The sequence below is a fragment of the Protopterus annectens genome, chromosome 6.part0 (assembly GCF_019279795.1).
Source record: "Protopterus annectens isolate FY-2018-M chromosome 6.part0, PAN1.0, whole genome shotgun sequence".
Classification (NCBI taxonomy): domain Eukaryota; kingdom Metazoa; phylum Chordata; order Ceratodontiformes; family Protopteridae; genus Protopterus; species Protopterus annectens.
In genome coordinates, this window is record NC_056737.1 from 436,551,591 (window position 1) to 436,578,848 (window position 27,258).

Genomic DNA, 27,258 nt, shown 5'->3' on the forward strand with positions numbered 1-27,258 from the left:
AGAGAAAACCTGAGATATTCTTCTATACCAGAGAGACAAGAAGGAACAGATTACATTACTTTTATGAAAGTATAGACAAGTCACTAGACTGATAATCCACAGCATGATTTGTTAATTGAAAGGAACCATTATGATTATGACACTAGTCACGAGAAAGAAGCCAAAACCTATAGCAGTAAAGAAGCAGTCACATCAGCAGAAGGAACTGCTCCTGACAAAACTATTATTTACTGGGGATACCAGAGCGTTCATGGAAAATGATTATTCACTGTACACCAGGTAGAAGATAAGCAGGCTTATCTGAGCAGTCAGAGGATGTCAAAAGGCAGGTGTGAATTTCCAGTTTCAATATCCAGTAGTCTTCAGAATATTATTTTCAGGAGCAAAGACATTTTTGGATGTAGAATAGATGAAGGAGGAAACAAAAAAATTACACCGCAAAAAGAAAAAGTGAGCCAGGAAGTAGAAGGGGGGTTTGCTTCTCATTTTTTTCCTGATGATGCCATAGCCCATAGAAAGAAAAATGACTGAGTGACAAAAAAAGCCCACGCTATGCACTGGACATTGTGTGTGTGTGTGTGTGTGTGTGTGTGTGTGTGTGTGTGTGTGTGTGTGTGTGTGTGTGTGTGTGTGTGTGTGTAAACTGAGTACACAAACTACTGGTGTAATATCAGTTTTAAGAACAAGAGAATGAATTTGTATTCATCCATATTACTTTAATCAAGATAAATTTAACAAATATAGCCGGTGTGAAAAAAAAAATATATATAGGTGTTCTGGCATAAATATCATTTATGTATGGTCAACCTGTTTATTGTCGACCCATGTTGGTTGACATATGCAGATAATCAGCGGTTGAGAGAGGCCAACGGTCCCCAGGCTAGGGGGATGTGCCCTTTCCTTGGGGATTGTGTGATCTCAGAATTAATGTATATACTTATCAGGAGTGTGTAGGGGTCTTGCCCCCCCCCCCCAAAAAAAAAAACACTTTCCTTTTCCTTGCATTTTCTGAGGATTAGCCTTGGAACATGTTTCTATAGTGTGTCAAAGTGTTTTTATTGATGTAAGTCTGTGACATAAGACATTGACATTTCGATTGATCGGCTGTTAGTAGATTAGTAGTAGAACCACCCACACACAGACACACACACACACACATATATATATATATATATATATATATATAAGAAACACTTAAAATCTGTATATCACATGTCTGTAGCAGGATTTGTTGTGTGAAATGCCAAAGTTACATTAGGTATAGGGGAATGCTACAGGACCTAACATAATAAGTATTTTAAGGCGAGGGAAAGAAAGAGATAAAATGAGAAAAATAGGCTGGAAATTTGGACATATGACAAAAATTGTTTAAACAACAAAATAAAAAGTATGAAATTTAAATGTAAAGCAAAACTTATTTTTTAAATAATGTAATATAGTTAGCTTAAAAGATACTAAGGAAACAAACGGAGTAAGGAATGGTAAAGGCACTTTGTAACACTATAAGGATACAATGAAACATGCAACATTTTTGAGTCATTATTCAGAAGGGCAAATTTTGAGGATTTCTGATTTGAGATAAGAAAAATAAAAAGGAGGAAGAACAGAAACAGTTAATGGGAAAACAAGAAATAAAAAAGTAATTGATAAGACACAGGATGGTTCTATTCCTGGTTTAGAGTATCTGCCTTATGAATTCAATAGATATATTTTGATATATATGAAACATGAGATGACACATTTAATGAATAGTCGGCCAGTAATGTGTTCTTCCTGTAATGGGCTACCATCAGATTCAGGACAACATTTCTATGCCTTGCACCCGTTAAGTACTTAGGTTAGGCTCCTGTTTCTCAACAATCCTGATTAAGTGGGCAGTCAGGGAATGCAGGAATGAATGGTCACTGATAATGAAGACTCCTTTAAGAATGAACTATGGAGCATTTTCAAAACTGGAGACTTACCTGGCCATTATTTAAGTGTTTACTGTACATAGACTTAACGTTGGTAATAGAAGTTAAAAGAATGATTGTCCAGGATAATTAACAGAGAACGTTTCATGTGGTATGAAAGGTAAAAAATATATTATTCAGATTCCACAAAGGTTATTTTTTTACTTGAAAGTAGTCCAGCAAAGGGAAGAAAGAATATGCGTTTCTCAGAAACATGATTATAAAGTACTTAATAGGAATACAAAGTAATTACGTTTTAGATTTACTTCTACACAATGGCTTGGGAATTATTTATAGAGTATTTACAGGTAGAAAAAGGTTTGCCATCAGAAAAAGACTGAGACTAAAATCTACTTAAAGCCATCTGCTGTATGTCTGCTATTTTAATAATTTAATTATGTTTGCTGTAGAAAGTAATGTACTGTGTTAAGGGAATAAGTCTGGATTCTCTTTCCTCAATGTCATATGCATATGTAGACTGTGCATTTTTGTACAGAATGAAAGAATAGCAAATAAAGTATTATGGTTTAGTATGGCACTTTTGAAAAAATCAAAAACTGGTTTAAAATAAAAGGAAACCAGAAGGTGTACCTTTGTAGAAAGACTGGAATGTTAAAGGCATAAAGTATAGGTGGAAATGAACATCTTAGATATTTATGTTGGTGAAGGAACTCATTTGAAAGATAATTGGGAAGAAAGGCTTACTGTCTGGATGAGAATTGCTAGAGGCAGAAAAATGTCATGCACAGGTGAAAGAAACACATTTTAGTTAAAACATTTGTAATATCACTTCTAACATAGATAGAAGCGTTTCCCAATCCACAGAAGCTGGAGTCTCAAGTTTTAAGGACTTTTTGGAAATACATACTGGGAAATTGTTTCAGTTTCACCAGTAGAAATATTTTGTATATTTTAGTAAGAAAGTGGTTTTATGGATATAGAAGTATACCATGCATTGTCCTTATTTTTAGAGAATAATTTAAGGGAAAAAGATAAGCAGTGAATACACGATTATGGTGAAAGGTTAAGGATTTTGGTGGCATTTTGGTGGTGAATAAATGGTGGGCAAGCTATGAATGGATAAGAGTATGAGGGACTGAATGGATGATATTTTGGGGAAAATGGGGGTTGCAAAGTGCAGTTCAAAATTCTAGAAAATAAGAAAGGAAAATAATGTATGATACTGTTATTAAAAATTTTAATAATTGTGACCCATGACCAGAAAAGCCTGCATTTGAGAAGAACAATTTTCAGAAGGTAATAAGTAGAAGAGAATTGCAAATTTAACTCAAAATGTAAATTTGGACTTTTGCAATGAAAGGACAGAGTGGAAGGGAAATCTTAAGTTCAAAGATCGAAATTTATTACAGAGCACTGAGTATGTATTTGATGGAGTCTAATAAACATTTTTTTTAATATTTTTTGCATTAGGAATTTGATGACTTTGGACAACACTAAATAAAATGTTGACAGCTTTGGCTAGAAGTAATGACTAAAGGCTGTTGTTACAGTGAGGTGGTTGAATGAATAGGATATAAGAAAAGTACCAGCTGGGTAGTATTAAAATGCAGCATATGGAATAAGCATGGTCCCCTTCACACGGTCGACATTTCAAAATGCTGAATTTCATATGGGCGAGACCATATGATTGACATTTGAAATGCCAGCAATGCATAAGTGGCATCTCCATACAGTGTGGAATGGAAAGATTTCCATTCCTGCACTGTAGTATGATCTTGGAGTTGGTATATTTAAGTTACAGGGGGTGTGGGGGTCAGAGCCCTCCATGGGGGGTGCAGGGTGACTTGCCCTTCTGCTAGCAATGTTTAGGTAAATGTTTGTTGTTTTTTACTTTTGTTTTTATATGTTCGACATTTTAAATGTCGATCATATGGTCTCGGTCATATGAAAGTCGGCATTTTGAAGTGTCGAACATATGAAGTAGATCCGGAATAAGCAATGTAGGTTATGTTACAGAAAAATATATACTTATTGGAAAAATGACAGAAAAGGCAACACAGCTATAGACAATCATTCAAGTGGAGTGAGATATTATTTAAAGTTCTTCTTTCCTTTTACCAAGATGTGCAATCCTAGAATGCCTTGCTGGATGAAGTATTTTTTTAGCTTTTTATGTAGATAGTATTTAGTAAGAGGTGAATAAGATGTTTAGCCTTATGGATGTCTTAAGTAACGTTATGTTGTTCAATGCTGGTCTTTCTCAGCTTACTCATAACTTAGATTATGTTAACCATGCACCTATGAAGCACGTAAAATGTATCTCACCAAATCTATCAGATTCTTATGTTGTTTAAGTTTGGCTACCTCATAACTGCTACAGATATTTGTCTCTTTATCTGTAATATATTATTCAATGTGATATGTATGTACTGTCTTCTGTTGTATAGGCAACGGCAATGCATGTTCTTTTCCTTCTGAAAATGGGTTCTAACCAAACAAGCTAACTCACTGAACAAAATAAATAAAACAGATTTATGAGAGAATATCTCATGCTGTGAGGAATAAGCATAAAGGCAATGTTGTGTATTAATCACTACTGCTATGTATGGCTACATTAGTTTACTGCAATTTTTTCATAATTTTGTAGTTTGTTTTAAGAGGTGAAAAGTTTTCTGATATTCATATTACCTTGTGTGAAGGTATTGCCTATGTTGTGTATTTTTCTTGATGTTTTAAATGTGTTGGATGCCATTTAATTTCTAATAAAATCTCCCCCACTCTTCATCAACAGGTGCCATGGAATATTTACTATCACCTGAACCACTATCAGCTCGGACAGATAAGAGAACACCCTGGAAGTGCAGCACTTACATCATGCAACACTACAATGTCAGTGCTGGAATATGAATCAGTAGTCTTCTGTATATTGTTCAGATTATGCATATTGTGATGATTTACATTATTTATATTAATGTTTATTCCAAAAAAATTGTTGATTTGACATCAGTTGTTATGAAGTAAAGTACAAGTAATCTGTGCTGATTTATTCTGTATTTCTTTGGTTTTAGCCAAAAGCAAAGTAGCATATCATAGAATCATAGAATACAAGGCAGCTGAGCCATGTGGCCATTTACACCTTTGCAGTACGCATTTGTACATCTTACCTCCTTTTTCAAGGACTGATGAGACAGTTACACCAGGCGGTCAATTTAGAAATAGAGATCCAACTGTCTGTAGTTCCTTCTTAAGGGAAGACAGTGTGTCACATTGCTTGATCAGGACAGGATGTTTATTCTAGAGAAGGGACAATCATTACATGATAAATCTGCCTCGCTGCCATGACTTTGCTTCATCTGGAGTGGAGGTTTATTCCAGAGAAGGGGTAATCAATGCTTGATAAATCTGTCTGTGAACTATGATTTGTTTATTTGCTGAAGCATGTTCAGATTTCTGGTTCTAATATTCATTGGACTGTTTGATTTGTGGAGGAATAAGAGGTCTTGGACTACTAGATCCCTTATGGCCTGGATGGCAAAGCACAGTCCTCCCCTAAGGAGTCTGTAGAACACTGAATACAGGACTACATCTCCATCCTCTCGTGATAGTTCAGGTTCTTTTGGCCTATGATCTTTTTTGCCAGGAACCTTTGGGTTCCCTCCGACTGCTTGATATGTTTAGTATGGCACTTTCCAAAGAGGGGCATTGTTTTCTATAATGGGCCTGATCAGTGCAGAATGTAGGGGGAAAGTACTTATTTGGATCTCCCGGAAATACTTTTTGCGATCATTTGCACCATATGGAAGGCTTTTCTGATCAATGTTACAACATGATGATCAAAAGAGAGAGAGAGAGAGAGAGAGTTATATACCCATGTTCCAAGGTCTCTCAGAAGACCTTTGTTTTAGAGTGGGGTGTTTTATATACTGTAAGCTTTGTTTAGGGTTTGTCTGCCAAATGGAACAATATTACATTTTTTACCATTTAACTTTAGCCATTTTTCAGTGCACCAGCAGTTAAGATGTGCAAGTTCACTTAGTAACTTCTGCATATCAGAAGGGGTGTAAATGTAACAACTAGTTTACAGTTGTTGGCAGTCTTGGTTAACCAGAGTTCCCTTTTGTTTTGTTTTGATATCAGAGATGTATATGTCAGACAGCAGAGGTCCCAGCACTGAATCCTGTGGTACACCAATAGTTCTTTCCATGTTCTCTGAGGATGCGCCTTCCCCTCCATAATGCGGGTTATGTCCCTCAGCCAATTAACTATCTATCCAATTACATAGGTATCAACTTGGAGTGCATTTAGATTGCTGAAAATGTTGGCCTGCGGCATATTATGAAATACCTTAGTGAGTTCAAGTTATGCTGTAAAGACAGTCTGACCATTATCCACAGCTTGTGTTACCTTCTCAAAGAATTTACCAGATTCATTAGACGGGACCTAATCTTAGCAAAGCCAAACTGCAGGTGCTCTAGTCTTATAAGATTTTTTATATCATAGGTTATCAGGTCTGTTGGGACCCATTCCATGACCTTAGTCTTAAAGAAAAGGCTAATCAGACTGATAGGTCTGTAACTCCTGGGGTTCTTGGTAGGGCCAAATTGTTAAGAGACATCCCAAATGCTGTGCTCCTAACCTCAGGGACAAAGCCAGTGGAGCAGATCAGGTTGAATGGTTGTAGGAGCAGGTTCTCCAGTGCATGTTTAGTATTATTTAGCAGGCAGTTTGATATGTTGTCAGGTCCCATTAAGGGTGCATTTTTTTGTTTGTTTTGAAAAGTCCTTTTAACGAGTGTACTTTTGTGATAACAGGGTGTTTGAGGCCCTTAGGTATATATGAGTTTTGTATAGAGATCTCTGGAGTGAAATTTGCCCTGAATTTGCCAGTATATTTGAGATATCCACTGGATTAGAGTAGGCAGTTCCACTCTGAATAAGTTTAGAAAAATACTGGGAGTTGTTTTGTAACTTCTTGATGTAAGTAAAGGACTTGTAATTATTCTTTTCATTCCGATGCCGACCTAAACTCATGGGAAGCTTTAGTTTTCCTGATAATACTTCAGTACCACGGATAACCCTTTGATGTTGATCTTGATTTGTGTGTCTAATTTTGAATATATTATAATTATTATTTATATTCTAATTATTATTTTTCTCTTACTGCATTGTTAATTCATGCAAGTGGACAGCCAGACTGCTTTATTTTTTCTCTTCCCTTTTTATTTCGTTTTGGTTGGGACTGACAGATTTATACAGGTTTCTAGATGAATGTACAGTTTATTGGCATATTTACAAGTCATTTCAACATGGGGGGGGGGGCTGTTATAACTTAGAAACTTTATTATGAAATTGTAAGAAGTTTGTAAGTCTGAAGTAATTGAATATTGTGATGTTTGCATCTGCCGGTTTAGGGATTTTAAAAGAGAAAATTAAATTAACAATTTGTGATCAGGCTACACTATGGTTGGGTATACCAGTGGGATAGTGCATATAACTACTACATTTGTAAGGACCAATCAGGCTACACTATGGTTGGGTATACCAGTGAGATAGTGCATATAACTACTACATTTGTAAGGACCAATCAGGCTACACTATGGTTGGGTATACCAGTGGGATAGTGCATATAACTACTACATTTGTAAGGACCAATCAGGCTACACTATGGCTGGGTATACCAGTGGGATAGTGCATATAACTACTACATTTGTAAGGACCAATCAGGCTACACTATGGCTGGGTATACCAGTGGGATAGTGCATATAACTACTACATTTGTAAGGACCAATCAGGCTACACTATGGTTGGGTATACCAGTGGGATAGTGCATATAACTACTACATTTGTAAGGACCAATCAGGCTACACTATGGCTGGGTATACCAGTGGGATAGTGCATATAACTACTACATTTGTAAGGACCAATCAGGCTACACTATGGTTGGGTATACCAGTGGGATAGTGCATATAACTACTACATTTGTAAGGACCAATCAGGCTACACTATGGTTGGGTATACCAGTGGGATAGTGCATATAACTACTACATTTGTAAGGACCAATCAGGCTACACTATGGTTGGGTATACCAGTGGGATAGTGCATATAACTACTACATTTGTAAGGACCAATCAGGCTACACTATGGCTGGGTATACCAGTGGGATAGTGCATATAACTACTACATTTGTAAGGACCAATCAGGCTACACTATGGTTGGGTATACCAGTGGGATAGTGCATATAACTACTACATTTGTAAGGACCAATCAGGCTACACTATGGTTGGGTATACCAGTGGGATAGTGCATATAACTACTACATTTGTAAGGACCAATCAGGCTACACTATGGTTGGGTATACCAGTGGGATAGTGCATATAACTACTACATTTGTAAGGACCAATCAGGCTACACTATGGTTGGGTATACCAGTGGGATAGTGCATATAACTACTACATTTGTAAGGACCAATCAGGCTACACTATGGTTGGGTATACCAGTGGGATAGTGCATATAACTACTACATTTGTAAGGACCAATCAGGCTACACTATGGTTGGGTATACCAGTGGGATAGTGCATATAACTACTACATTTGTAAGGACCAATCAGGCTACACTATGGTTGGGTATACCAGTGGGATAGTGCATATAACTACTACATTTGTAAGGACCAATCAGGCTACACTATGGTTGGGTATACCAGTGGGATAGTGCATATAACTACTACATTTGTAAGGACCAATCAGGCTACACTATGGTTGGGTATACCAGTGGGATAGTGCATATAACTACTACATTTGTAAGGACCAGGTTATGAACATTTTGTCCTGTAGTGGTTGCTTTGGCTGTTGGAGGCAGGGAATTCTAGCTTACAAAATAATGGATTTTTTGAGCATAGCCTACCTTTGAAGTATAGGTCTCCATGTATATGGATGGATAGTTAAAATCTCCCAAAATTATAGAGTTCTTGTGTATCTAGAGATGTTTAAGCAATTGACATGGTTTTCTGGAGTCACTATGGCATCCTGTAACATGCTATAATCTGATAGCTGGTTTTATTTATAGTGAGTTGAATCTCAATAACTTCAGTTTGTGGGTCTCTCTGGGAATCTGTCTTAAGGTAATGTGGTCTTTAACAGGTATGGATACACCACCACAGTTTCCATCAGGCCTAAAGGCATGATGAGTGCAAATCCCTGGTACAGATGGGATGCTTTCTACACTTTTAAAGCAGGTTTCAGCAGTATTATACACACAGATGTGCTCTAAACGCAGGAGGGCTTTAAGGTCAGGCAATTTGTTATTTAGACTCCCAGCATTGCATAGCTCAGCATCGATGTTCTCTGGTATTTTGCTATGTTTTTTAGGATGGAAGATTAATTAGATGGACACTGCCTAAAGAGGCACTATGAGGATAGCAAGGGCTTTAGCCAGTATATGTAAGCCCTGGAATACTAGGAGCACGGCATCATTAGTAAAGCATGTAGGGCTGTGCAGCAGTTCATCCCATGCTGACAGAATGATACCACAGTACAAGCAGAAAATTATCTATTTCAACAATTGGCTAAGTTTCTGGTGTCATTCTCAGTCAATGCTTTGCCAGAGATGGCCTGCATCTGTCACCCCTGGGGTTCCGGATACTGGCCCAGGCTCTTGCTACTCGTATAGTGCCTTTTTTAGGTGCTGCTCCAAAGACCAAATTACCACCATAACAGCTACAAACAAATGCAATCTGAGGGTCATGCTGCTCAATGCTAGAAGTCTAAATCTGAAAATGCACTTACTCGAAGTACTCCTTAAAATGGAGAACATAGACATTTGTGCTGTAACCGAGAACTGGTTCAAGGCAGCAGAAAGCAGCCCTGCACTACCAGGCTATAACTCATTCCACATCTTTTGGCTCTAGAACTTGGACTGAAGCTCCAAAGGTGGTGGTGTTTCCATATTCGTAAAGAATGCGCACACCTCCAAACTGGTAGCGCAGCATAACGCATCAGAGTTACTTTAGGTGCAGCTAACATTGGGTAAGACAGTGATTCAGGTTGTAGCCTGCTATAGATCCCCAACACTCCACATTCCTAAGCACATTAGAGAATAGTAGGGTCCAACCTAACGCTCTCATATTGGGCAACTTCAACTACCCCTACATTAACTGGGAAAACTACTCATGTACCAATACACTTGCCCAACATTTTCTGAAATTCATTAATTCAAATGCCCTGGACCAGCTCATTCTTACCCCAACTAGAGATAGCAACATACTTGACCTGGTCATTACTAACATGGGAGACTGTTGCTCTACACCAATAGTTAACTCCTCCCTGGTTAGATCCGACCACAAACTAATCACCCTGGAAATCCACATCACTCCCACCCCCCCCCCGCAAAGGTAACCACCATGAAAAACTTCTCCAAAGCTAACTTTGGGTTCCTAAAGACAGAGGTGGCTAACTTCATGGCACCCATGCAAATGGAGAATAGTTGCATGACCGCTGAATCATACACCAATGCACTGTACAAAACACGTACACAAATGCATGGATCTCACCATACCCAATAGAACCAAGATGCTCTCCTCCAAAAAAGGAAGCCAATCTGGTGGTCTCCCTACCATAAACAAACTCTACAACAGAAGGAGGAAACTGATGCAGAATAAGGTGAAGTCCCAAGACTGTAAAAACTCCCTTATCAGCCTCAACAAAATGTTGAGATCCCTCATCAAATCCTCTAAAACTAGCTATCAAAACAGAATTGCAGCAAATAGTAAAGACAACCACAAGGCGTTCTATAGCTATGTAAAGAATCTCCATGGCAATACCCAGATTTGCTCTGAGCTACTGCACAACGGTACCTCCTATACCAAGACAACAGATATTGCCAATATACTGGCTGACAGATTCAGTGCCAACTTTACCTCCCCACAAAGGACCAATCACAATACCAGTTGATTGCCAGGCATACAGTATTACTGCTGCACAGGTTAAAATAGCACTGTCCAAGGCCAAGAATACAGCTTCCATGGGACCTGACAATATCTCTGGCTGTGTTCTACATGAACTACAGATTGAACTGGAACCTCACCTGTGTGCCCTGTTCAATCACAGCCTCACCTCAGGCTTTGTCCCTACTGAATTGTGCACTTCTACAGTAATCCCTCTCCACAAAGGAGGAGCGACTACAGACCTTGGGAACTATCACCCCATTAGCCCGACCAGTCTGATATGCAAAACTATGGAACGCATCATCATGGACCTAATAAACAAGGATATAGGGAATCTCCAAACTCTGGATCCCACACAGTTTGGTTTTGTGAAGGGAAGATCATGCCTGTTCAACTTGGTCGACTTCTTTGAGTCAGTCACCAGAGCTGTGGATGAAGGCAAGGTGGTTCATACAGCCTACCTTGATCTGGCCAAGGTGTTTGATACCATTCCCCATTCAGGAATCATTGAAAAACTCACTAAGCTAGGCATCAACCCCTATATCTCTAGGTGGGTTGCAAACTGGCTCACAGATAGTACCCACAATGTAAAAGTAGCAGACTCCAACTCAGACTGCTAACCAGTCATGAGTGGAATCCCATAGAGTTTAGTCCTGGGTCTTCTCTTGTTTGGTATCTACTTCTCTGAAGTCCAGGCCAACATGAAGGGTCTTTGGCTGACAAAGTTCGCAGACAATTGCAAGTTAGGAGCTAGTATTAACTCCCCAAGTGATGCTGACATCCTACAGAAAGGCCTCACTGAGACCGACGACTGGTGTCAGAACCATGGCCTTAAGCTCAATGCCAAAAAATGTGTCGTCATCCCCCTTGGGAAAAACCTGTTTCCCATGAATGACCACATCAATGGTAGTCCACTGAACACAGAAGGTATTATAAGAGATCTGGGAACACAGATTGACAGCAGCCTCTCTTTTGACCACCACATTGCCACTGTGGTCCGAAAGTCCTTCTATGTGGCACATCTCATTAATAAGGATTTTGCATCCAGGAAGAAAGAGGTCATTGTCTCCCTCTACTCTTCCCTCATTTGGCCAATCATCGAGTATGATGCCCCATTTGGCATGTACCTCACTAGACACCTGCAACAACTGGAGAGGCTGCAAAAGTACCTCACAAAGAGGATCCTAGGCTTTAAACACTTGTCCTATATGGACAGACTCAAAAAACTCCAACTATTCTCTGTCTTGTATCGCCTACTTAGAGGCGATCTCTGCTTGACATACAAAGCCATGTCTGATCCAGCTCTGTTAGAAATGCTACATCTAAAGAAATCCCAATCCCTCCACACCACATGCTCCAGTGACCTCAACCTCATTACCACAATCAACAGAACATGCTGGAGGGACAGGTTCATAACCCAAAGACTGCCATTGCTATGGAATAGACTTCCCATACATGTCAAACAGAGCACCTCACTGGCCCGCTTCAAGAAAAACCTTGATGAGTGTATGGGAAATAGAAAATTCACCCCAGGGATTACTCCAGTGGCTCTACTCAACAGAGGCACAGGGAACTAAGGTCGGATGGCACAATGTCAGGGTAATCCTATGGGCTTGATTTGTAAAGGCTCCAGGGCCATTAGCCTAGTACACACCTATGAACATACTAGATGTCCCATGAATGGCATCAGTTACTGATCCAGTTGTTGCAATCAATCATCTTTTCCTTGTATGTACCTTGGCATCATTGTTGACAAAGGTAGGATTCTGCTCAATACCAGTGTATTTTGTGCATTTGAGATGTCTCTCTGCATTTCCCATAGGGTTGTGCATACCAGGTCATTTACACCCACATGTATCACCTCCATGTCATAATCCTATTTTTTTTTTTTGTCTTAAGGGTCTTGAGGCCCTTGAGGCATTGGAGATCGTAGCACATGAGCAGTTGTGAACTTATCTTTGTACTTTTGTTTTTAGGCTTGGCCTTTCTTCCCACTGAAGAATTAGCCCATTTACAAGTAATTTCTAAATGGAGCACAAGTAGTTGCTTGGAATATTAGTAATCCTCAAAGAAACTACGGTCTGCAGAGCTCCAGGGATATGGTTACTCTTAAATGCTATGTCTAAGAAAGATGGTAAAGTAAAACAGATTAGAAGCAGCCAGAATTATTATTGCATTAAAACTCTTAAAAGATTGGAGACGCTAAACTGTATTAGGCAGGGTTACTGACTACTTGTCTTCTCTTTGAACCCTGACTGGGCAGTTGCAAATTATGGGCAAAACCACGAAAACTGGCAATTTTCCTGATGACTTACAATTCAAAAAAATTTCTAACTTTCTTTTTAATGTTGCAGAAAAATATATCTGAAATACCTCACTATGATACAAAAATAAAAGAAACAACTAGATGCGCATAATAGTGTAGCTTTATTTTGGGAATAAAACGAAAGAGAGTAATTGTGTCTGTCTGCGGTTGTTTTTCTGCACACTCATTTTGGGCATGTAAAAGGTGTCAACACCACCTCGGATTTGCTACGTTTTTGGTAATACTGTCGAGTAGCTTGGGTATGTTACTTCTTCAGAAACTGCGTATTCTTTCTGCCTGTATTTTGTGTATGTTGGGGGAGGGGCCCAGTAACTTATCAACAAAATGGGACAAGGTGTTGGCTCATCCTGAGTACCTGATCTACCCATTTTGGTTCAGTGTGGCACTGCCAAGCAAGCAGCAGATAGTGCTAACTGGAACAAGGAGGAGGGGGAGGAGAGAACACAATCTAGTGACAACTGGTGCGCCTGCCTCTTTAAAAGAACCATGACAGTCTTCCAGGAAAGGCAGAGAGACAGGCTGCGGAGACAGCGTGGGTACTGCTGAGGAAAGGATGCCTAAACTTTAGCACATATTCATTGCTTTTAGCTTGTGTGGACATTTCCAGTCCAGGCGCTACTGACCTGGAAGGTTCTGTGGGTCGTGGATTGTCTTGCAAAAAGGTGGTAGACCCTAACTCCCCCACCCAGGATTTTACAGAAGCAGCGACGGAGAAAGTTGAAGGGGATTTTTTTTCTTAGTATATTTTTGGCGGCGGGCAGGAGGAGATCGATCAACGGTTTAATCGTTTATTGGGCTTTTATAAACGGAGTTAAAATATATATCGAAAAAGAATCTGTCGTCTACCGAAAAAAGGGAGCTGTGAAGGTTAGGAGACGGTGATAATACTGGAGAAAGCACTGGAGGTAGGTTGTGGCAGAGCTGGCATGTGCAGCGTCATCAGCCTGGTGTGTGCGCAATGTGATATTATTTGTAAAATAACCGTGGAATCGGGTGTGATTTTTGCCCTCCAGAGGAAGGGAGGCGGGAGCGAACGATGCGAAATTGACCTGTAATGGAGGGGGTGGTATTGACATCATCTTTTTGCCTGCGCTGCACAGAAACCAAAAAGGGGTGCACATGGCGTGCCGTAATCGGGGATTTGGGTCTCAAGGAGGGAGGGAGGCGGGTGTTGCTGATCCGAACTTTCCTTGCAACTCGTGCTGCTGCGCACGCCCGGTCGCCCGTCCGAAGGGCGGCTTCTGCGGTCTCTTTTGACCCCATCACTTTCCTAAGAAAAGTTGCGGCGTGGTCTGTGATCAGACCTTGCCCGGGAGTTGTATACACTGTTGCTGGGCATGTGCCAAGATGAGAGAAGGAAGCAAACCTGGGATGTTATTTGTCAACGCTAAATGCATTTTTTTTTGGGGGGGGGGGTCTGATTATGTAATGGCTGGTGTGTGCTACACAGCTGGACTAAGAGCTGTCATATTCTGAGTGTCTGTCTGCATCTCACCCATTTCTAGGGAGGAGGGCCGATGGCTAGTTATAGATGAACATTTCAATAGCCTGCTTTTGATAACACGCCTTTTACTTTTTATATTTGTTGTTAAGATGTGTTCCTAAAAGTGCCAATGTGAACAATATTTTAGGCAGTAACTTGTTTGTTGTGAGCTACACTGTTCAGAATTCCTTCCAGTGTTATAATTTCATACTGTTATTTAGCTTTTGGCATGATTTTTCACTTGATTTAGGGATTCTTTCTGTGTTTTAGCGGTCTTGTGCGTTTTGTTGGGTAAGAGAAGCTGGATTGCTTTTTTTGCCAGTGACTTAACTGCGAACCACTTTTTTAACCTGCTGCTTGGTATGAGGACAGATTATATCAGATATGATGTTTTATTATTTTGTAAAGAAAAAAAGCGGATGTGTAAATTGATATGCCTTCATAAGTGCTTCAGAGAAAAGTTGTGTTTACCTTGTTAATATTACTAGGCAGTAGGGCAGTTTTACACCTTCTGGTGTGCACCTCTTGATAAGATTGTGCTGATATACAAAGGGAGAGAGTGGCATGGACTGGCATCTGCTAATTCTGGGCTTTGGCCCAGACTTCTCACGGTGCCTCATTATGAAATTAAGTGGTCACTCAATGAACTGGTGCTCCTTGTGAGTTGAACAGGGATTGGGATTGCCTTTTAGGAATAAGAAATTTAGTAGCGCTTGTACAGCTGTGTAATTATATGGAATACCAGATATGTTGGAAGTAGTAGAACTGATTTGGGATGCTGTGCTGCTTTACTGCTTTTTTTCTTGTTTGGTCATTTTTTAATAGCTCATTCAAAGGCAGCGTATTTTATTTTGTCACTGGTCTGTTTTGATACCAAGATTTACTTTGTAATCTTGCATTGTCTTTCAATATGGTTTTGCATATGTGGTCTGCAAAGCTTTGCAATGGAACAAATGCAGTTTTTAGAATACTTCATAACAGTTGCAGTCAAGTATATTATAATAAATTATTGGATTTAGACTATGACCTTTTGTGTAACAACTCTTGACATATGGTGCCAGATGCTAAAAAAACACAACAGTATGAAGATTTCAGGAAATAATGTTGGCTTAAACTTTGGATAAGAACATGCAAGTTTTGATGAGTGTGTGTGTAAATACTTGATTACAAATGTGAGAAGAGTGTTATTTTTTTGTTGGCAACCGTGTTGGAGACACAAAAAAGAATCCAAATACCTAAGGTTGATTTTTGAGTAATTAAATAGTAGGGGAATGGACACCTTTTGGAAAAGCAGATTAAAAGTACATTTGCTCCCAAGTGATCCTCCAAAATTTTTTTTATTTTTTAAATACGTTTGAATGAATTCCATGGTATTTATACATAACATCTTAAATAACTATGTACACTATTTACATTAGCCTGATATTGTAACAGATCTTAATGTATACAGTTACTTTATAAGTATGTCCAATCTATTATCAGAGTGATCAATTATTGTATAGTGTCTATCACCGATAAGACTTTTACCCAAGGGTTGTTGATAAATGGCTTTGGATAAATTCTTAGTTCTTTAATTTTAATTTCCAATAATGCTGTGGTCTTCAGTAGGTTGTAGAAGTCTTCCAAAGTTGGTAATGTGTTTGTATTCCATCTTGTTATACACTTCCTTGAAATTGCAAGTATAGTCCATACTAGATACATGTTTGACCTATTCATATGAGGACCTTTGTTCACATTTAACAATACAAGAGCTTTAGTTAAATAAAATGATTCATTAAATAAAGCTTGTAGAAAGTTATTAATACCATTCCAAAATGGCTTAATTTTAACACCATCAAAGAACATATAGTTCCAATCTGTATTGTGTACTTGCTCACATCTCCAACTTATTCCTTTTATGGAAGAACTAATTTTACTGAGTCTGTCTGGGGTTAAGAATGCTCTGTGCAAGCATTTCAAATTAAAAACTTCCAGTATTGTGTAAAGGATGTATATTTTATCGATAATATATTTGTTTTAATATCTTCAGTTAACTGTATTGAGTGTCCTTTTGTTATATATTTGCAATATGAGGTTTTGGGTGTTGTTTTATAGTTTATCAATGTTTTGTAAAATTTTGAAATACTGTTTCCCATGTCAAAGTCGTTATATATGATTTCATATATGTATTTTGTAAATTTTATTCTAAAATAGACCTAGCCCTGAATGAACATATGAGGGACGGGCTAATTAATCAGCAGATGTTTGAATATTTATTTGTGGAGAAACCATGAATACCAGTTATTTTCTGTACTATGAAAGTACAAAAAGCTGTAAATAACCCACCTATTAGGCCTATAGTTTCAGCTAGTGGATCCAAAACATATCCACTAGCTAAGTTTGTAGATGAGAAAATTAAGAATGTAGGGATGGACAAAGAAGGTTATCTCAAAGATTCATGGGATTTATTAAGAAGTGAAAATAATCAGCTATATAATAATGATATTATATTTCTTACAGTGGATATAATAGACTTATTCTCTGTTATCCCACATCAAATGGGAATGGAGTGGTTCCTAGAAGCTCTGTTAGATACTAATACATTTAATTGGAAGGAACTAAGAGTAATTATGGAAATTTTAGAACTGGTATTGCTATATAATTTTGTAGTATTTGAAGGAGAATTTTTCAGACAAATTAAAGGAGCAGCTATGGGGGCTTGTTGTGCCCCCAGATTTGCAAATATAGTATTAAATATATGGGAAAAGAAATATCTAGTAGGATCACCATATACAATATATTATCATTTTTATAAGCGATACCTAGATGATCTGTGTTTCTTCTGGCTTGAATCAGATGAAAAAATAGAAGAATTTATGAAATATATAACACAACAGATTTTCTAAAATTTACCTATAAAATTAATAAAGATAAATTAGATTATTTAGATATCACAATATTTAAAAATCCGCAAGAAAATAATTTTGAGTAAAAAATTTTTGGAAAGGAGACATTCTCTAACTCTTATCTATATTATACTAATTCCCATCCATATAAGCAAAAAAGGAACCTTGTTACGGGTCAATTTATTAGAGCATCAAGAATGACTACTATGCAAAAAGAGTTTGAGGATGAATGTAATAAATTAAAAGGAATGTTCCTAGAAAGAAAGTATCCCATTAATTTAATAGATGAAGTTATGGAAGAGGTAAAAATAAGAAGGGAAAGTGACTTTAGTCTACTGTTAGGAAAGGGGTTTCAAATAAACATGCAAACCATGAATAATATGAAAGAAAATAATAAAGAGAAATATAATGGTGCTTATATTATGAATTATAACTGTGAATCGGGCCTCATAAAACAGATCGTGAATAAAAATTGGAAAATGTTTTTTGAATATTAAAAATTTGTTAGAAAATGGGCTGGAGATAAGGAAGTAAGTCATAGGAAAAAACGTGGCTTATTGTGCTTTTGGATTGAATAAAGTCTGTTCCTGTGGCTCGTGGCTCCTGGTGGTTCTGTTTTCTATTGATTTCATATATGTATTTTGTAAATTTAGGTATTTCTTTAAATGAAGAATTGTTAATTATTCTACTTACTTAAATCTTGCGAATATGACAGAATACTCTCTAAAGTTAGCCAGTGCTTTTGTGGAATTTTGTATGTTGCTTTTATTACTTGCATATCTAAAACTTTTAGTTCTTTGATACATTGGAGCCAACAAACAAATCCTTTCTGTTCCCAGATTTCTCTCTATATATTTTTTTTGTGTAAAGTTCTTTGTGACTATAAATGGTGTTAAAAGATCAGAGCAGATTTTTAAATCTATATTTGCATTAATAATGTTCCTAAAAGAGTCAATGTAATAATTAATCATACGAGTTTTAGTGGGTTTAGTTATGCTCCCGAGTGATGATTGTAAATAATTGCTAGAAAGTCATGTTGTTAACTTAAGGAAGTGTGTGGACAAGGAGCAGAGATAGTTACAAATGACTGAAAAAGTAAGGGATGTCAGGTTTGTCAAATGTTATGAAGAAGGAAGTGCAGTGGAGCAAAGGAGGCTGTTACAATGCAAGAGTGAATATGGACAATTTCCTGTGACAATATAGAGGTTTTATTTAAGCTTGACACCTCAGCTGTAAACTATTCTGTGTAGGTCTGCAGATTTATCTTTACAAGTATTGTTATAAGATAAAAAAGCTGTTTGGAGTTTCTGTACAAAGACTATGAGGATGTCTTTGGATTGCTAGTAAATTTGTTCCACATACTATAACAAATAGACCTGTATCACTGTGGTTTGGTGTAGATATGTTTGATTTTGGTGTGCATCCAGTGCTTCTTTTCACAGAAGGGAGTGGGTATTTAAATGTAAATTCTGCACAGTGCTTGTAGTCTGGTCAGTCTAAAGTGAAAATTTCTTATGTGTGACCAGGAAATAATTTATCAAACCCAACTCTTGGTCTCTGTTATAGAAATGAATATTGAAATCATCTGAGTAGGTGTTTTGTGTAAAATTTCATTCTATAGTTTTACACCAGCATTTGTTTAGAGTGCTGCTCAGATTTTCTATGCCACCAAAGCAGGTGTTTTTTGTTTTAACATCACGTTTGTAAACCAACCCTTTGATTTTAGTTTAAGACAATTGAAAACTTCTTACTCACTGTTTTTTTTTTTTTTGTCTTTCATTACGTGTCTACTTTTTTCTTGAAACTCACGTCTGCTGCCATTTTATTTTTTAGATTCTATACATCTTTAATGATTTATAGGTAAGTACTAGGATAGCTGTCTTTGAAGACCATTTTGAGCCTAGCTAATTTCCCTTTCAAAGGTGAGAATCAAACCCTGTACCTTGTGTTTGTGAGGTGAGGTAAACACCTTAGCCATTATTGTACTCCCCCAACCCAAAGTAACCACCCTTGCCATGTTTCGAACCCAGGCCCCTGTCAACTACAGCCTACTGCATTAACCCACTATGTCACACATGCCTATTATTATGTGTAATTTCTGCCTATATGACCATTTATTGTGTAAAAGGTAGAAGCTAAGGCTGTAGAAAACAGTTATTTCAAGTTCTTAAAAGTAAGAACCTAAATAGCTTGAATAGTTCTTCCCAGAAGATAGTGCCATTGACAGAACTGAACTCCCAAGAGAGTCAGCTTAAGCATGCTTAAATGTATACAGTACATTAACTGGGAAAACAACACAATTTTCATACACAAAGATGAGAGCCTTTTTTGATTAAGGAAATGCTTAGTTTTATTCTAGAGCTGACACTGCCTTCCAGAGCTGCCCAGCTTTACTGGTGCTCATCTACAGTTGGACCAGAGAGCCTTCATTCATTCTTTTATCCATTTAACTCTGTTGCCTGAGATTTTCAACTGGGTGTAATTGTTGTAAAATACAGTTCCCGAGAGGTCAACAATACAGATATGGAGCAAATATTAAAGGGAATAAATTCAAAATGTATATACAAGCTGAATGAGAGAAACTTTTTATTATTATGTATGTTCAGATAGGTAGTCATCATCATTTAAGAATAATATGGCAAAGTAAAAGTACATAGATGTAAAACAAAGAACATACCTGAGTGAGTAAATGCAGGTATATGTTTGTGTGCACTATACAGCCTTATGTGTTGTTTATTTATATGTGATTGCTAGGAATATTCCCCAGGCAGCGCCTGTTCTTACTGGAGTACTGGGAAGAAAAGATCTAGGAACAGTTGTTTTAAGTACTTAAATGTAATATAGTCAGTTAATAATCATCTACTACACATAAATAATTCAACATGCATTGAAAAAATAAGAATTACTAAAAAACAATAATCAAAAACAGACTATGACGAGATTATATAAGTAGATTGAGTCAAGTTTTTTGTCACACAAAATACAAATTTTAAAGATAAAATAACAACAGAGTAACAACAGAACCTCGTAATGTTGTCAACATCAGGAATGGTGAATAAGCATTAGAATCTGTTAATGCAATTTGTTGATTTTTATATTGTCATCAACTAAAATATGCATGAATATGGTAAGAGTAACCACAGCATGTAGATGCAGGCAAAGAATTTTGATGTGATACCACAATGGCATCCCCTTTTAATGTGAAGATAGTCATTGAGTTGGTTTTGATTGCATGTTTTGAAGAAGTTTGTCATCGCTCAGATGGAAATCTGCTCCAGAATTTGTCAGTGCAGACAGAAAACATAAATCACTAAATGTATTCTTTGATTTAGGTCGGCTATAAACAGCCCATGAGACATATTAAGGTAAGAGTGCCATTTATGTCATTCCAGCATGTGAGCAAGTGTGTGTGTGTGTGTGTGTGTGTGTGTGTGGGGGGGGGGGGGCAGTTGGAGTAATTTATCACTTTTTTCTTTTGCAGTCTTAATTTAGTTGGTGACTGGAAATCACAACTAAGGGTTAAGTAGGAAAACCCTTCATGGGATTCTGCCCTTCCTGCGGTTGACGAGTTTACATCTTCCTGAGGTCCTTAGATTTAATGTTTTCTGGAGCTCTACCATTGTGATTGGATCACACTTGGCAAGTTGGTCTGACAGGAGGGGCCAGGAAGTGATCCAGTATGTGATCCCTCCTCCAAGATTGTTTGGTTGTAGAATCAGAGAACCTTACCCAGAACAGGCATACCAGGACCAAACCCTGAAGCCAGGCCTGGAGGTGGTGCTTAGTAGTGAAAGCCGCACGGATAGCTGACATAACTCAGACAGGTTTAGCTTGAAAAAGTTCTGCGGAGCTGTTGTTTAATCTCAGCAGCAGCAGGGGAAGGGTATAGCTCCCTGGAAAGGCAGTGTCACCTCCATGCTGAGGAAGAAGCCAAAGCTTGTTCCACTAGTTAAAAAGTATCTGGTATAGTTACTTAGGTTTACCTGTTCACAAAGCTTTCATTCTAGAATCACATTGCTTGAGCAGATGTGTGCTATTTTTGACTCTGGAAATGACCCTTGTATGGGGTCCCAGGCAGGTGTGAGGATGTTCAAAAGTCCCTAGCTGATTGCCATACAGTTGGAGTTTGTGTCCGTGGATGAGAAGGATACCTCAGTGTGACTGCGAGTTTCAAGAAGGACATACATTTTTTTGTCAGCGCTTAAACAGCTAATCAGAGTGATCAATTTCTTACATATTATATATTTGTTGTTTGACAGGGTACAGTCTACTGACTTTGTAGTTGTACTAGACAATTTCATTACTCTTGTAGGGAATGACAGAGATACTTGGAGGGGGCTGACTAAGTGTTAAAGCCTATCAGATCTGCATTGTAGTTTTAAATTGTATTTGGACTTCTGTGGAATGTCCACGACAAACAAATTGTTCAAACATAAGGATGCTCATAAGTGACCAAAGGTCATTGATTGATTTTATTGTTGTGTCGTTACACCTGATGTGATATTTGTGCACACTTGACTTGGGAGGTGCTTAGTGGTCAGTTGATTAGGCAGTAGTTACCAGGAGGTCAGGGAGGTGTAGAGGCTGTGGCATTTACTGAATCAGAGTTCTTGGCCTTAGAGATGTACGGTAGTGCCATTGAACATGGTTTCTGGATGTTCTCAAAATAGCTTCTGTCAAAACCATCTGCCAAGAATGCAATGCCAAAAGAAATTGGAATGACTGGTTACATTTCTAAGACTGCAGAGGTGGAAGAGATCTAGCTGAAAATGCTGAAGACGCTGCATATTCTTGGGATGTTGTGATGAACACTCCCTGTCATTGTTGTATGGAAGATGCTGACAGCGTTTCTAGCCTGATGGATTGGAATAATATTCCTAGTTTCAAAAAGGGGAGCAGAAGGGTGTTACCTAGTTAGAGGTATCGATTTCATCAGGCTGCTTGAAAAGCACATGCTAGGGCACTGGAAAGGAGGTGTAATTAGATAACTGACTGATACAGGAGGATCTGTGCTGGTTCTGTCCTGGTGATGGAACAAGGAGGTCAGCCCTTTGTCTTCACACAGATGCTTTGTGGGGGACATTTACCAGTATTGCATACATGTGCATTTTAGTTCTCAAGAAGGCATATGACTGTATAGCCCAGAATGTCTTGTGGAAAGGGGTACTACAGTATGAAGGCCAAAGGCTACTGATGTGCTTGCTTTCTGCTCTCTACAGTCAAGAAGAGTTGAATCAACCTGATGTTGAATTAATTTCCTTCAAGGTGGATGGAGGACTTTTCCAAGGGTGTGTCTTGCCTTCTGCCTCCTTATGTGTTCATGATTTTCACAGAAAGGATAGCAAGTGCAGCTGGGTTCTGGGGGATATCCAGTTCAGGAATGTAATGGTTGCTTCTTTATTGCCTGCAGAAATGAGGTTAATGTTCTGTTTTATATCTAACAGAAGATTATTCCAGAGATGGGGAAGCACTGAGTAATAATTTTTTTTCTTTCAGCTCGTTTTGTCTGCCAATGTAAACTCAAGTCTTTAGAGTGGTTGTGGAGCTATGTATTTGAGTAATGTAAATACTTTGTTAAGTATACCATACTGTGCCGCCCCTATGTATGGTACACTTGTTATTTTGACACTGATTGATGATATAACCTATTTTTAATTATCTGTTGATACTATATTAATAAAGCAGCCTTGTGTTAGACATTCAGTTATCAATAACTTGACATTGTTAAGCATGCAAAGTATAACAATCCGTTATTGTCTTCAGTCTTAATCTCGTGTTTGATTTAAGTGGAGCCATTTATTTTGTGGTGGTGTTGGATCAAGGAGGATCAGGTCCATCATAACACAGAATACTAAATCTAAATCTCCATGCATGAGCCCATAAAAGACAAGAGTTTCACCTCTGCATTGGTAGCTGAGTGCCTTTAGTCAAATGACCTGTTTAGTTAGGAATCTCTGGAGTATTTATAGCTGTGTGATATATCCACACACATACCCAGTAAAATGGATATTACAGTCTCTAATTCATCTCTTCAGGCCAGGGTATGGTAGAATGACATTTTTTTCTACCTTCAGTAATAAATTGGACTAGCTATATTTTTGACTACTGTTAGTGTATGGTGGTTAAAGGATAGGGAATTGTCTACAAAGGTGCTGAGATTTCTGATAACTGCATCAATCTAGAGAAGTGCTCTCAAAGCTGTATAAACTGCTGTGAAGATTTGTATGCCAAAGGTGGAAGTTCTACTTTTCTTTACATTTAATTTAAGCCCTTTTCTAACAAACCATTGATTTGTATGGTTTTACCAGTGCTGTAGTACATGGTATTGAATAGTGAATGAGTAACATCCAGCTTGCAGTCATTGGCACATTGAGTTATCCATATCTCAGGATTGGTAGACTGGAGATCCAGGAAGTAGATGTTGAACAGAAGGGGTGAAGAGTGCTACTAGTCAACTTTTTGCTTTCTGAGGTGGAACCTGTTACTTTAACTATTTGGGATTTCTTTGTCAGCCAGTTTGCCTTCCATCCTATATCATGAAGGTCTACAGTAAGGCCTTTGTTTACAATTTCAGCATGGAGAATACTGTCAGACTAGGCCTAGATTCTCTATATGAACTGTATAGTCTGTATTTACAGTTTCAGTGATTTTTTTCAAAGAAGTTTACTAAATTAAGTGGACATTTTTTGTCAAACAGAAAAAAAAATACTCTTACAGATCTAGAATACTTAAGATTTTTTATGTTACAGTTTATGAAGTGCGATATAACATCTGTGGTCGTCAATCCAGCTTTTGTTTTGTAAAGGAATGTTTGAACCACATGGAAGGGTAACAGTTTGATATTTGAGAATAGAACCTTAGCAATGAGACAGTTAAGTAATGGTGCATTGACACTCAGTAGGCACAGTTTTCAGTAGGCATAGTTTGCTGAAATGAATGTGTGATGTGAAGTCCAAAGCAGACGACGTATTTGCATTTATTGCTCTTGTTTGCCATATAGGGACAGAGAGGCACTTCAGCAGAGGATGGCGACACTGTTGTGACAACATTGCTTATGTATTTCATTTTATCAGGAAGTTCTGGCTGAGCATAATCTAGTTTCAGTGAAGGCCCAGAAAGAAAAGCTGAATAACCATAATGGTTTGTAGCTGTAGAAGCACATTATGTATTAGAAATTAAAGGTATGCAAGTTTAATCAGTACAAGAGAAAATATACTACATTGTCATGAAAAAATCTTTTGAAAAAAATGTTTAAAAATATTTATATACAAATATTGTACTGTGAATTGTGAATAAAATGGTATGAACTCTTAATAGAAAGCAATGTAAATTAAATAAAATCAAGACAAGTAATAAAAAGTACATCAGCCTGATGCTGTAAAAAAAGGCAAGAAAAAGGTGCACCTTGTCAGTGATGCTTGAAATGCAGAAATACTGCTGGTTACAGAAAAGTTGTGAGTAAAGCTTTCATAAAAGGAACTCTATATCCATTAGAAACAAAACAAAACGCAAAACATTTGTTACAAAAATACAGCCAGGCAAGGTTTAATTGAACACCAAGTGATTGAGACTTTTTTTTTTTCACACCAGGACAGTTGCAGCTCCTCGCGGTGGTGGTGCTGCGGTAGTGTTGTCGCCTCACAGTAAGACGCTGTCCAGTTCGATTCTCAGCTAGAGCGTCTTCTGCATGGAGACATGCGTGAATGAGTGTACCTTCGTTGAAGGTTGTGCGTCAGGGCTGGTATCTCAGCACGTAAAAATCAACTACCAATCATTAGCGAACCGGAGTTCGCTGTGGCGACCCCTAACCGGGAAAAGCCGAAAGACACAACAACAACCAGGATCAGTTGCAGCCCCTTTCACTAGTTGTTTCAGGGTAGAAACAAAGCTTAGTGGCAGCAGTGGTGGGTGAATGGAACAGTGTCTGTCCCCCAGTAAGCCACGAGTGTAACAGAAAATTAAAAACCACGTTGTCAAATTTCTTTGTGCTGGTATTGCTGCTAGTCTCTACAGAATGAATTAAAACAGAAAAAACACAAAATCATTTTGAAAGTGCTGCAATATGAAGTATATATAGTGCCCTACTTCTGTAGAATGAAGCCAGCTATAAGGATGATTGTTTGCAGAGTGGTGCAGGTGTGGATGTTGCTGTTTCTCCATGCGGTAAAAGGATTTGTTGGGACTACTGTGTTACAGAGTTGGAAGATGGTTTGGCATGTGAACGCTTTACTGCTAAGAGCATTGTGAAGCCAAAGCAGATGCAATTCACTCATTTCCAGCGTATTTCTACCTCTTGAGTTACAACATTAACATACTTTATCTTACAGAACCAAATCTACGTAACAGTCTGTCTGTTCGTAAACAAACAAAGCTTATATCCATAGCACTATTGTCACATTCCTGTTGCACACTGTTTCGAATGTGCATAAAAATATAACCTGTACAGGTGTGAGGCACATTTTGGTGGTCTGTGAGAGGTTCTAGCCTCTGACAGGCTGCCAATTTCTTTTGTGTGAAAGTTCAGTTAGAGGACAGATGTACTCAGTAGCACATGATCCAGGAAGTTCCCAGCAGGAGAATGTTTGCCTACTGTACAGTGCAATGATATGTCATTCATATTCTTAAGACATGGCATTGAGAAGAGTATGGAAATATTATCTTGGGACATAGTATGCAGAGTATGACTCTTGTTCTGTAGCATTTGGAGGTGGTTCACTAGTAACAGCAAACAGTAAATCCACTGTGATCATTGCTGTTTTTTAACTACTCGCCTTAGTGATCTGAGTGGAGCTACAGTACCTTCATTCAAGCTGTCGAATAAAAGGTGGCGGCCATGTCGATTTACTTTTAGGCACATTACTAAAAAGCTTCTGGAATGTCAGTCTTATTGTGTACGTATGCAAAGCAAAACATTGCATTTTAGCCTTTTCTTACATCTGCACACAGAAGTTCTTCACATTCTGTGTCTTAAAGCACACAATGTTCTGCAAAGCCTTAAACAGATGATTGTTGGTATAATTTCTGTCACAGTCTTCTGGTTCTTTTGCTGGGTGTCCTGCTTCTGTCCTGGTACTTTTCCTGTGTTGTATAGCACAGCTGCCGTTGTTACAGTGTATGATGATCACCTTCTCAAGTCACTGTGAGACATGCATGTATACTTTGCAGGTGATGGTTTCAGGCAGAAAAGCATAGGAGAGTATCTCATGGTGTCATAAGTTACTGCAACAAAAATATTGAAAGGTAACATGGAGGACATTGTGAAGCTCACCACATATGACATTCCTGTACTAACCACAAACATGGCAGTATGCCCGACCTTAACTCAGATTTCAGTAGTATGCTCAATTTGTACAGCTGCTAGGGCTGCACTAAATGAAAGAAGGACATGTATTTTGACAAAGGCTATGGAGAGAACAATGTTTCTCAAAAGTAGCATGTCACACTTAAGCCCACACTGCCTTAACTTTGTAATGGCCCACAGCAACAACAGGATGGTTTGCTACAGTGAAAAATTGGAGAAAAGTGCAATGATGCAGAGTGATTAAGTTGCTGTTTGTACCCAACTCAGCACGGTCACTCATGCAGAAATTGTTCAGTATTCTAAGAGTGCCTTCACCATGTTTAAACAATGCATAACTACTGCTGGCTTCATCTTCAGTATTATTACCAAAGACCTGCAAAAACATTTTTGTAGTACATTCCATTGTGCAGCA

General features: G+C 38.2%; 1 long non-coding RNA gene across 1 annotated transcript in view; it reads left to right on the forward strand.

Moving 5' to 3' along the window:
- Positions 1-4,950, forward strand: part of LOC122804359 — a 125,112-nt gene extending 120,162 nt beyond the window's left edge. The window contains exon 2 of the long non-coding RNA XR_006365214.1: positions 4,705-4,950. This is a non-coding gene — a long non-coding RNA (uncharacterized LOC122804359). The remainder of the gene's footprint in view (positions 1-4,704) is intronic.
- Positions 4,951-27,258: the final 22,308 nt, after the last annotated feature.